Genomic DNA, 11,829 nt, shown 5'->3' with positions numbered 1-11,829 from the left:
GAGAAAGGTGGTGGTGGTCGACACGCCTGGGCTCTTCGACACATCGCTGACCGTCGAGCAGCTGAAGGAGGAGATCGTGAAGTGTGTGTACTTGACCGTACCCGGTCCACACGTCTTCCTGCTGGTGATCAGGCTGGGAACAAGGTTCACCGAAGAGGAGCGGATGACCATGAAGTGGATTCAGGATAACTTCTCCGAGCTGGCTTTGAAGTACGCGTTGGTTCTGTTCTCCGGTGAAGATGCCATTGACATACCTGTGGAGGATTATATAGAGAAAAGCCCAGCACTCAAACAGCTGATTAGCGAGTGTGGGGGAAGGTACCATGCTTTTGACAACAGAAAGAAAGAGCGGACACAGGTGACCCGTCTGCTAGCCAAGATTGATAGGATGGTAGTGGCCAATGGTGGACAGCATTACACAGATAAGATGTACTTAGAGGCCCAGAGAAAGATTCGGGAGGAGGAAGAGAGAAAGAGAAGGGAGGAAGAGATGAAACAGGGGAAGAAAGAGGAGGCCATGAGAAAGGAGTGGGAGAGACAGGAGAGACAGAGGCGCGAGGAAGACAGGAGGAGGTCTGAGGTGGAAAGCGGACAGAGGCGCGAGGAGGAGAGACAGAGGAGAGAGGAGGACAAGATGGAGCACGAGAGGAGAAGAGAGGAGGACAGAGCGAGGTCTGAAGAAAGTGAAAGGAAGAGACGCGAAGAGGATAGACAGAGTAGAGTGGAGGAGAGGAGGGAGTGGGAGAGGAGACGAGAGGAGGACAGAGCAAGGTCTGAAGAAAGTGAAAGGAAGAGACGCGAAGAGGATAGACAGAGTAGAGTGGAGGAGAGGAGGGAGTGGGAGAGGATACGAGAGGAAGAAAAGAGAGATGAGGAGAGGAAACGAGAGGAAGACAGGAAGAGATATGAGGAACAAGAGAGGAAGAGAATGGGGGAAGAGATGAAAAGGCTAGTGGAGAAGGCGAGGGAGGCTGGTGCAATCCTATATTAATGAACCTTTTACAGTATCACTTACAGCCGGAAAAGGCAAGAACCATGACGCAATGAACGGAGACACAAGCCAGAGTCAGCGAATGCTTTTTAAAGGATTATATTAACCATTCATATTTTCTGGGGAGCAGTAATAGACTTACAAACACAGCATCGTGAAATGTTTCTCCCCCGAACAAACGTTAGGGCTCTAGATTATATGCAGCAGTTGGCGATGACAGTTCCAGCTTTAGTAGGTGGTGCAGCAGTTGGGCTGGTTAATGCAGTGGTGGGTGTTCCTGTGGGCATGGTCAAAAGTGCTGTGGAATACGGGGAGGGTCGTGAAAGGCAAGGTAAAATAGAGTTGTGGAGGTAGCAAAGGCTCCACTAAAAGTCTTCTCTGGTGCGACAGATATGGTTACTGCTCTTTGGAAGAACTAATCCATCTACTAACCCCAACCACATAGTGGGCCTTCATACAGTAAATTGCATGACTAAAGAATAAATAATACAGTGTAAGACTATTTAGAATAATGTTTCCATGAGAGCTTTTTCATGTCCACACATTATTTTTGTGCACACTATCATTATCGCCACTAATCAAAGTAATTGTGTGAAAATGCAGTGAAATTGTATTTTATTTGATGACAGGCACCATTGCATATTTGACATGATTTAAAATCATATTGTCTGTTAAACTAATTATTTTAAGAATGTTCTTACGACTGATTTTACTGATTTATACCTAAGCCCAAACCACACCAAAGGGTCGAGACGGGACGAGACAGACGGTTTTAGCGCTCGTCCCAGTGGTGTGATATGTCCCGTTGCACGTCGACCCAAGTGATTCAACTGATCCAATGAAATGGCCCAAACCACACCAATGGGTCGCCATGCATCGATCTACTCGCAAACCGTTTGGTGTGGTTTGGGCTTTAGTTGCAACCTGGTGTTGCACACCGAAAATATAGCCAATACATGCTCATAGCACAATGTTGCATTGTGAGCTTGTAGAGTGGCTATTTTCAGTGTGAGACACTGTGAAGCCTCTCTCCATGAACAACTATAAAGGCCCAATTCCAATATCCGCCCTTATAGCCCTCAAGCCCCTGCACTCTCACTGACTTAACCCATTGCAGGCCTGAGGCCGATTCTAAAAACGCCTTCTGAAAGGTTTTCTGAAAAGATTTATTCAAAAATTAATTTCTATACTGTACTTGGAAACAACAACCGAAAAAGGGGCTCCTGTCTTGAAAGGTATAAAATCCCCAAAAGGGGTTCCTTGCCACGGTGTGAGTCAAGTTGAGGATAGGACCCAAACGCAGAATGTGAGGCAGAGGCAGGAACGTCAAGTTCAGTGCTTTTTTTGCGACCAAAACAGGAGTCCAGGTACAGCAATTCACAAAACACAGAGGCAGTCGGAACAAAACTAGGAACACGAGGAACACAGGGAAGGCAAGGGGAAAACTATACTGGGGAAACTAGGGGATCAAACAGGCAAGGCATCAAGGCTACAAAAATACTCACAGGCAACAAAAGCAACGAACCAACAGAGAACTCAAAACACCAGGGTACATAAATAGACAAGGACTAACTAGACACAGGTGAAATACAACAGACAAATCAACTCAGGGATTGGCTGGGAGAATAACAGGACACAGGAGGGGAACACTACACTAATCACAGGGTTAGACAAGGCAGGTAAACATGGGCAACATAGGAAACCAAGAGACACTAGAACTACAAAATAAAAGGTAAAAGTACACAAAAGTAAAACCCAAAACAAGGAACATATGGAAACACATCAGGGTGACAGACCAGGTCACGGATCATGACATTCCTGTCGTTTTTACAGCAAAGGCTCCAAATGGTATAAAATGATGGGATGCTGTCCTGTTCATTTAATACCACTTGGAGCCCTTGCAGCTTTACATGAGTCCTTCATTCACCACATTTTATTTAAATTTAATAACTCTTACTGTTCTCATTTTCAGTTATTCCTTTAAAGTCTGTGATTGTTGTTATGATTGTTGTTTATATTTACGTTATTGTGCTCGTTTTAATTTGAGTTCAGATTAGTTTACTTTTTTCATTTCTTATCTTGTGTCTTTTATTTTTTGCTAAATATATATTTTCCTTTCTGTCTCCCTGTGAGAAATGTTTGTTGACATTCTAATAACCTGACGCGATACTAATTTACACACTTAAATGATTGCCGTTTGGAGGATTAAGAAGACTCACCCGTTTCTGTTTTCCTCCCAGAATTTTCCCCAGTGAGGGGTGGGAGAGGCTGGACAGCAGACGGCTGGATTTTGAATTTCTCTAACTATAAACTTTCATGACAGCAGACAGTACAAATATAGTACAAATATAATTTATGAAAAGCTACTACAGTGAAGTCTGTTCACAGAAGTTGTTGTAGGATATGTGAGGATTATCTGACGAGGTACCATTTGAGGGGGCAAAACCTTACATATACTAAATAATACTAAATTGTTTATAGGGTCAATATAAGTAATATAATATAGCCTTTCCACAGGAGTATCTTTTTATATTTTTCCAAAAAGAATACAAACAGCCAATAGCATATTACAAAGTTATCCCCCTCACTGGGGAAAATTCCGGGAGGAAAAACGGGCACGCACCGGGGTGAGTCTTCTTGTTACCCACCTCATTCCCCTGCTAACGCTTGTATGAACTGTTGGTCATTCCTTTGGCCAAAGTCTGCAGCGATGGCTGCGATGCTGACTTGACTCAGAGTAAGCTGCATGCCTCCATTAAGGACTCTAAGGAGCTAAAACACAATAATTTCACTCTCTTACAATTTTATAATGGGATAGAAAACAGCAATTGTTTGGTGTAGGCTTCGTTATTTACAAAGACAGTTTGATTTTGTTGTAACTTTAAATAAAACAATAAATAAAAGTTCATAGGCTACTGTTCTCCTTTTTGATCCACTAGAATCAGAAATAAAAGTTCATGTGTCTGTTCTCCTTTATTACTGTAGATCCATTAGAATGTATTATAGCGTGGGGTGAGGGAGTTGCAGGCATGAACGAGAACCGCATGCCACCAAGGACAGTAGGCTACTTAGGTTGCAGTGTGCTGTAGAGCAGAAGCAGCCTGAGTGGTGGTCTGGTGGTGACACTTGAGGGATTCTGAAGGAAAATTAGAGGAAGCAGGACAATTTCAGTTCCTCGTTTAGGCCCATGGGTTCCAGTGTGTTGACAGTATGTATCCAACGGGCCTCTCTGCATAGCACTTTCTTAATAATGTCTCCACCTCGTGAAGAGGTAGAGATATTTTCTCTACCCCAGAAGCGTAATGAATGATGCTGCATGGGGAGCCATGGTTGGCTTGTGTGTAGTGGCTAGCCATGGCATATTCTATAGGTTGCCAGTGCGTATTGCAGTTTTGTGGCAGTAATAGTGTCCAGTCTGTCTCAATGTCTTGCCAACCTGTGGTGATTCACTCTGGCAGGCAGCAGGCAGGATGTTCTCGGCCATGGCTGAGGTGAGGTGGGGTACGTGGGGTCGGTCACCTCTGCAGAGAACACACAACATTACTGTTACATCATGGTTTAATCAGAGTTTCCAGAAGCCCTCGTATAAAAACGGGCGACATCTGGCTTGAAATAGAATACTTAATTGACCACCCCCGATGTAGTATGAATCCATTCATCGAATGCACATGGAATTCCTAGAAATGTCCCCCATCGTATGGGCTCAGACTGCATCATTCCAGCAAATGTATCAACGTTTAAATCCAATCCAGGCTGAGCATATATCAGCCTCAATCCTATGCCCCATTTAACTATAGCCGCAATTTGCAACTCTAGATTTTATTATAATGGGATGAATCTAGAGTTGCAATGCCCTCCATTGACTCCCCACTCATCCAATTCGGTTTGCGATCTGCTTGTCTTAAACGACGTTAAACTCACCAACATTGCAGCTGTAGTCCAAGCTTGAATTATCCTCTTTCAATCTGCCGAGCTTGTTTTTTATAAAAATCCACCGTAGAGATGTTATGAGCTATACTTTCTGTCAAGACATCCTCTGCAGGTGATTCTTTTTCTAAGTGTTGCAGTTTGGAAGCACTCGTTTTTATTAACGGGTCACGCTGCTGCCTCCTGCATTATGTGCAAATTCGAAACAGGTGGTACGCAGGGCCGTTCAGTGACTTACAACGAGTGCTTCCAAACTTCAGCACAAATAATCAACTGTCTGGTTCGAACTGGCAACCTTGTGGTTACCATCCAGCCACTCCACCCCTGAACCATCATTAATATAGAAACACTCACAATAGGCATATATAAATGATAATGAGAGAAAAGTACTGCCGTAGCAGACAACCCGCAGCACTCCAGGTTCAAACAAAATCCTTCTAGGTGCAAAGATCCAAGATATAAGTTGAGGTGAAGAAAATGCCAGAGGTGATTAGCTGATTAGGGTCACATTCAACCTGCCCAAGGAACAGCTAGACCACAAATGCATACACAATGTTACCCAAAAACAAAAATACATTCACAATATTCATATTTTCAGAAAAATACACATACCCATAACTGGGACAGCTACATTGCTGTTTATAGGAGTGGCTAGCACCACTCCAAAACATAAACTCTAGTCTGTACACCAAGATACTGTAAACGGTAACAAGATGACTCACCCCTTTTTCTTTTTGGTGAGTTGTCCGGACAACTCACCAAAAAGTCCAGATATCTCACCCCGGGGTGAGTTGTCTGCACTTTTTGGTGAGTTGTCTGCACTTTTTGGTGAGTTGTCTGCACTTTTTGGTGAGTTGTCCGGACAACTCACCAAAAATGAAAAAAGGGGTGAGTCATCTTGTTACCAATCAGTTCCAATATGTTTATCATCTCCTGACTGGATGAAATCGGTACACGTACATTTAAAAATGTATTTTCTGCAAAACTAAAATCTACAGACATGACCTGTGACTGTCACACACACAAAAATAAGAAGAAAAAAAAACTTACATACATAAAATAATGCTATTAAGGATTTTAGTGTGTAGTGCCTGCAGATGTCTGGTCATTATTGGTAATGTAACCAAACTAATGAGTTGTTTTGCACATGATAGAACAAACAATGATATGAAACTTTTTTTTGTTAATTAAACAAAACACCAAAAAACACAATCATTAGACAATATACAAACTAGCCCTATATTATAGCTTCAAATTACAGACAGCTATAGGTAAGGAGAGAGTTTAATAGGAGAGAAAGATTTATGGAGAATAGCCTAGAGATAGAACAAAACCTGTTCTCCCTCCTGCAGTTTCGTTATCAGTTTATTGGCTAATTATAGCCATAGGCATAATATTCACGTATGGTATGAGGCATCTGACTTAAGTCAGATTATTACAACTAGACTCTCTATCTCTCTCTCCCACCCCTTTCCCCCTCACTATGTTTTATTTTGCCTTTTAACCTCCTTTATGATGATTTCCTGTTTTTTCGCTATATAGAAGTATATTTGTATGTCTCTAAATGTTATGATGAATTGAACAAGGTGGACCCTCTTGTAAACAAGTGCAGTGCTTTATTGGTCGTCCACTCACAGTTTTTGTATTGAGTTGTGCTTGAAATGTACTGAAATTCTGCAAACTGTTAATCCATCAATCTCTCTCTCTCTCTCTCAATTTAAAAAAACAGGCATCCGTTTTCTGCACGGACTGGCTTTTTGGTATGCGCCTCAATCATTCCACTAGAGGTCAGGAGAGGCTCAGTCAAAACACCATGTGCTGCTCTGTATAATGAATACTATTAGGCTAGATATGTGTGCAAAGCTGTTGCAAGCAATTAGAAAATGAAAGTACATTAATAATTAATGAGAATAAATTCCTCCTTCTACTTGCACCCTCATGGTTACAACATTTAGACAAATGAGAGAAGATATCACACTGAAATATAAATCATGCAAGTTCTTTTTTTAATCAGATCAATAACAGCAACAACTTATTTCATCAACTGTCTGTTGTGTGTGTGTGTGTGTGTGTGTGTGTGTGTGTGTGTGTGTGTGTGTGCGCGCGTGTGCGTGCATGTCATACACGCACATATAGGCCTACTAAAATTCTACTAAAGATTCTCAATTGTAATTTCAAAAATCACACCTGTACATACATCATCATGACGATTGCTCAGACAGATATGACGTAAAGTCTCCATTCATTACTTGCGCAAGCAGAGCGCGCAAGTAATAATTTCCAGTGACGGATTAACCCCTCTCAAGGCCCTGGCGCTTCACCAAATCAAAAGGCCCCTACTGATTCAGCCAATTAATTAATTAATTAATTAACATGCATGCGTTTAGCGCATATCCACTACTGCCTGCACTGCCTGCGCTGCTGTTATGAATGATGATTGTTATTTTTCACATACAGTTTTCCGAGAACAAGACATTTCTACATTTCACTGCTAAATTTCACAAAATGTAGAATTGATTGAATAAAATAAATGTGAAATTTGCTTAATTGTAATTGTGTGATCAAATTTAATTAAATGTAAAACCATATCGTTAAAATAACACTGAGCCACATTAAGCAAAACATAATCGCATTCATCTGAATAATAATTGTAACTGACAGTTTGCCCCTAGTTTTCTCACATTAGTCTATTGTGTTTGTTGTTTTCTATGTATGTTCAAAATTGTGCACAATGCATAAATGAAATCTGACTGTATAATGCCTCACCATTGTTGCAAACAATACCATCTTGCTTGCATAATACTACACTATGTGTTACAGAGCAAAATATACTAATCCTAATGTTTATTCATGTATTTTCTCCAGATAATTGGTACAGCTTGGGGACACAACATAAGGACGGCTCTAGAGCCAACCGTCTTGTCCACAGAGCCCAGAGGTCATCTTCAGGCCATGCTAGGATGAGCAGGGAGGTCCAGGGAGGAGCACTGACCATTGACACTCTTCCAGACAACATGACACACTTAGTGGTGAGGGAGGTAACATGCCCATCAATGTTCAGAGACAGACTGTAGTCTCTGGTCAGAGTGATAAAGTTACAGTACAGTATACCAGTAGCAATTTGTTTTTCTTTGCACATGGCATAGTTTTGGCTCAGAGGACATACGCACACGTGAACTCTGGGTAGACATGAGTGACCTCCAGCATGGACAAGTCAGAATGCATGGCATTCTGTCCAATTAACATGCATGCGTTTAGCGCATATCCACTACTGCCTGCGCTGCCCGCAGACACACAAGACACATCAGGCACTGCCGCACTGTTAGACGAAAAAGTAGATGGCCCGTTCATTATTATTAGAGTACAGTAAATAAAAATAAAAGATAATCCAGAGAAGATGATCAATCCATAGAACCGAGCACAAATGTACGTATACTGTAGGGAGTGTAGGCTAATGTATAACTAATGGATGATTAATAGATGAGTCTGAACATGTTTCAACAACGGAACACACATGGTTCATATACTTTTAGGTGTGTGACATAAATATGAAATATGAAAACCAGACTTCACACATCTCACACCCACACACATCCCGTATGTCTCAGAATTCCCTGAGACAACAATGATAGTGTCGATTAGAATAAGCACCAGTCCACCATATAATCATTGAATACGTAGTGTTCCAAAGACTGTGACGACAGCTAGGGTGAATAACATTCACATTATGTTTATGATTTAGTGTTGACAAAGAGTTGAGTTTCACACGTGTGGTACAACACTAACCCAGTAGTAGTTAGTATATGTAATGACAACAAATAATAACTAGATTTTCGCAGAACAGCTAGTGTATCTGCTGGTGCAACCTGTTTAAATGTAGGTATGTGTAATTGTGTACAGACATAGGTCTAGTACATAGGCTACAACATGCAACTGTCCCCTGGTCTCTTTGGGGTTTGTCAAATGATGCTATACTGTGTTATTTTGTTGCTCCTATATACAGTATGTTTGTTTTAAAAACGCCTTTGACAATGAAGAGAAATTATAATGTTTCTTTATAGTCCCTGACACAAACATTAAATCCCATTAACAATAAATAGATAGTTTAATGATTGTTTTGACACCGTTTGTTTGACATCATCATTACATCACCTATAGTCATAGCAACACGAATTGCCTCCTCGATGATGTAAAATGATAAGAGCGCCCCTCACTTCACACGGGTGTGATTCTTTTAAAATGTTTGCGTATAGGCTATGTGCCTATATGTCCATCTAAGTAGGTGTATTGTCGTCTTGTACTTCCTTATTGGCCAAGGCCGGACAGACAGACAGACAACAGAACATGCAGTCGAGATAGCGTTAAGTATGATTTTGTACGATTCTAAATCCCTGGCTCAACCCCAGATCAATGTTCATTAACTACATCTGTGTCCTCTAAGCTCGTCAACACATTACCACAGTGTCACCATGCACTGTTATCTGTTTTGGTTCACTTTTCACAGGTTTAGTCTTTCTAAGCATTTTATTCCTCAGCTGTGTAAAAAGAAAAAAGAAAACTGCCACTAGGTGTCAGTGTCAGACTGTCAGTATGTCTGGCAATTTCTTGGGTATACCTGATACGATGAGGATCACTGCAGTGGTTCACAAACATGTTCATGCCAACAGGCCGGAAAATGTATATGCCTTTGATATAATTATGTAACATTTAACCATAATATTTTTATTTTATTTTATTTTTTATTTTTTTATGTGATGCATTGGGAGCTTGTAGATCGGCTATTTTCAAATAGTCTACTGTATGTATAGCGTTGAAGTGGTTAAACTGATTTTGACGCTACAGCATAGAAACAAATATTAGCGGGGAACACCCTGGAACCTACTCAAGGACCCCTGGGGGTCCTGTGCTCCACACAGCAGCACACAGCCAGGCAGCACCAGAACCAGGCTCAGGCTGCGACCAGAACCTTCACAAAAATCACTTTTTTATGAATTTCCCATCCAACATCTTAACCACTAAGACAAGTCAAAGGCAATTGCCTATGACTCAGGGGAGATATTAGAGTTTTGAGGTCGTCAGGCTGAGGCTGTGAGCAACTGCTAGAATAGCCTTCAGCTAAGAAAGCTTTAGGGAGCCGAACATGAACTTTATGTGCTGAGAGTCTGATCATCAGCCCCTACTACATGCACCATCACTCAGTAACAACTGCCTCTTCGCACTGTTGAAGCGATCTTTTGTATGTTAGCCTTAATTAGTAAAGTTGAAAGAATCAAGTCTTGAATTAGGATTTGAACACATGTAGAATCACATTCATCAAAGGCTTTGAGAGGTGTTCAAGAGTTGTTTTGTACGTCAGTGTAACACCCGGGAACCAACCCCGGGTCCCCCACACGGAAGGCTAACATCTTAACCACTAAGCCAAAGCAGTTGCCCATGGCTGAGGGGAGATATGAGACTTTTGAGCTCATCAGGCTGAGGCTGTGATCTTTTCCTCCCAAATGCATTCTCAGTACTGGTGTCTCTACTAGGCAGGGTAACACACATGGACCGTTCACTATGCTGACAGGACCACTCCATTGTTCCCTTGCGCATGCATGCATGCAGGCCACTTCACTTTACACTTTTAAAAAAGTGTAACACCACAGTGACACCACAGTATCTCTTGTGAACCACATGATTTACCCTCTAGTCTACAGTATTATAACTTGTTTTCAAAAATCTATTTATTGTCCAATTGCTCTTTCACGCTATAGGCTATACATCTAAACAGCAATTTGTGGAAATAACTTTCTATTTATTTCCCCCCACCCAGAATTTCCCCACAGCTGCAATACATAATTATGTTTGTCACATCAACCAACACCTCACGTTTACACGTACAGCCTGCGCCCGTAAAGAGTCTATTGGTTGTGTGTAGATGCAAACGTATACACGCATCTGTTTTCACAAGTGTGGCCAGAAATTGCTTGCTTAGTTGCTTTCCAAACAGCGTTGAAGCCAAGCTAGAACAAACTGCAGCACCGTTTATTGAGCAACAACGCCGAAGCCCGATTTGGGACAACGCGGGACAAGATTGGACACACATTATTAACACATATTCATCTTTGTCTAAGATGTCTACTCAAATCCCTGCCAAGCCAGTCAGGTCAAAGAGAGTGAGGTACGACAGAGGAGTCGGGCATCAGGAGCAGAGGCGGGTTCAGGAGAATGGAATGACGGAGGTGAGCGTGGTGCACGTCAATGAAAGAGCAGACGGCCTCGGAGACCCTGGCTCCGGCGCACAAGACCACGGTACGTACAGTCCTCTCTTTCTCTCGTCTCACACCGTCACTACAGCGGCGTGTGTATTTAAAGACTAGAATAGTTACCAATGGTTACAAAGGACACGGCCGGCAGGCACTATATGTGTTGGACAAAATGGCAAGCAAAAGGAACCTTACGAATGGTAGAGAGCCTGTTCCTCATTTTTCGAGGTGACATTTCATTTGAGGAAGACGAATGCCATTGTTAGCAACTCATGCACAATTCACTCTGTGTTCTTTGTAAAAAAAAATAATAATAACTCACTTCAAGGGCAAGGCTCGCTCGACTCTGGAAGAGTTCAGGAAAATGCCGGGGGGGGGGGGGGCAGATTCAGATAATACGTAGAAAGGATTAATAAAATCTGCACTCTCTGTAAAATTCTTGTTTAATGATGATGGAGGTAGCAGTCCAACCGTCCGCAGGCCGAATCGTCAGTGTTGGAAATTTCGAATTCCAACTCTGATGAAGGCCTGCACTGCCGAAACGTTATCATTAGTAAACAAGACTCCTACAATATAAGACTAATACAGAGAGTGCAGATTTTATGTTTCTCTCTTTGAAATGAAACAACGAGGCCGTTTAATGTCTTACTTATATGTACTAATCAT

This window comes from Protomyctophum bolini (assembly GCF_963924005.1).
Source record: "Protomyctophum bolini genome assembly, chromosome: 18".
Classification (NCBI taxonomy): domain Eukaryota; kingdom Metazoa; phylum Chordata; class Actinopteri; order Myctophiformes; family Myctophidae; genus Protomyctophum; species Protomyctophum bolini.
Note: the sequence above shows the minus strand (reverse complement) of the source record.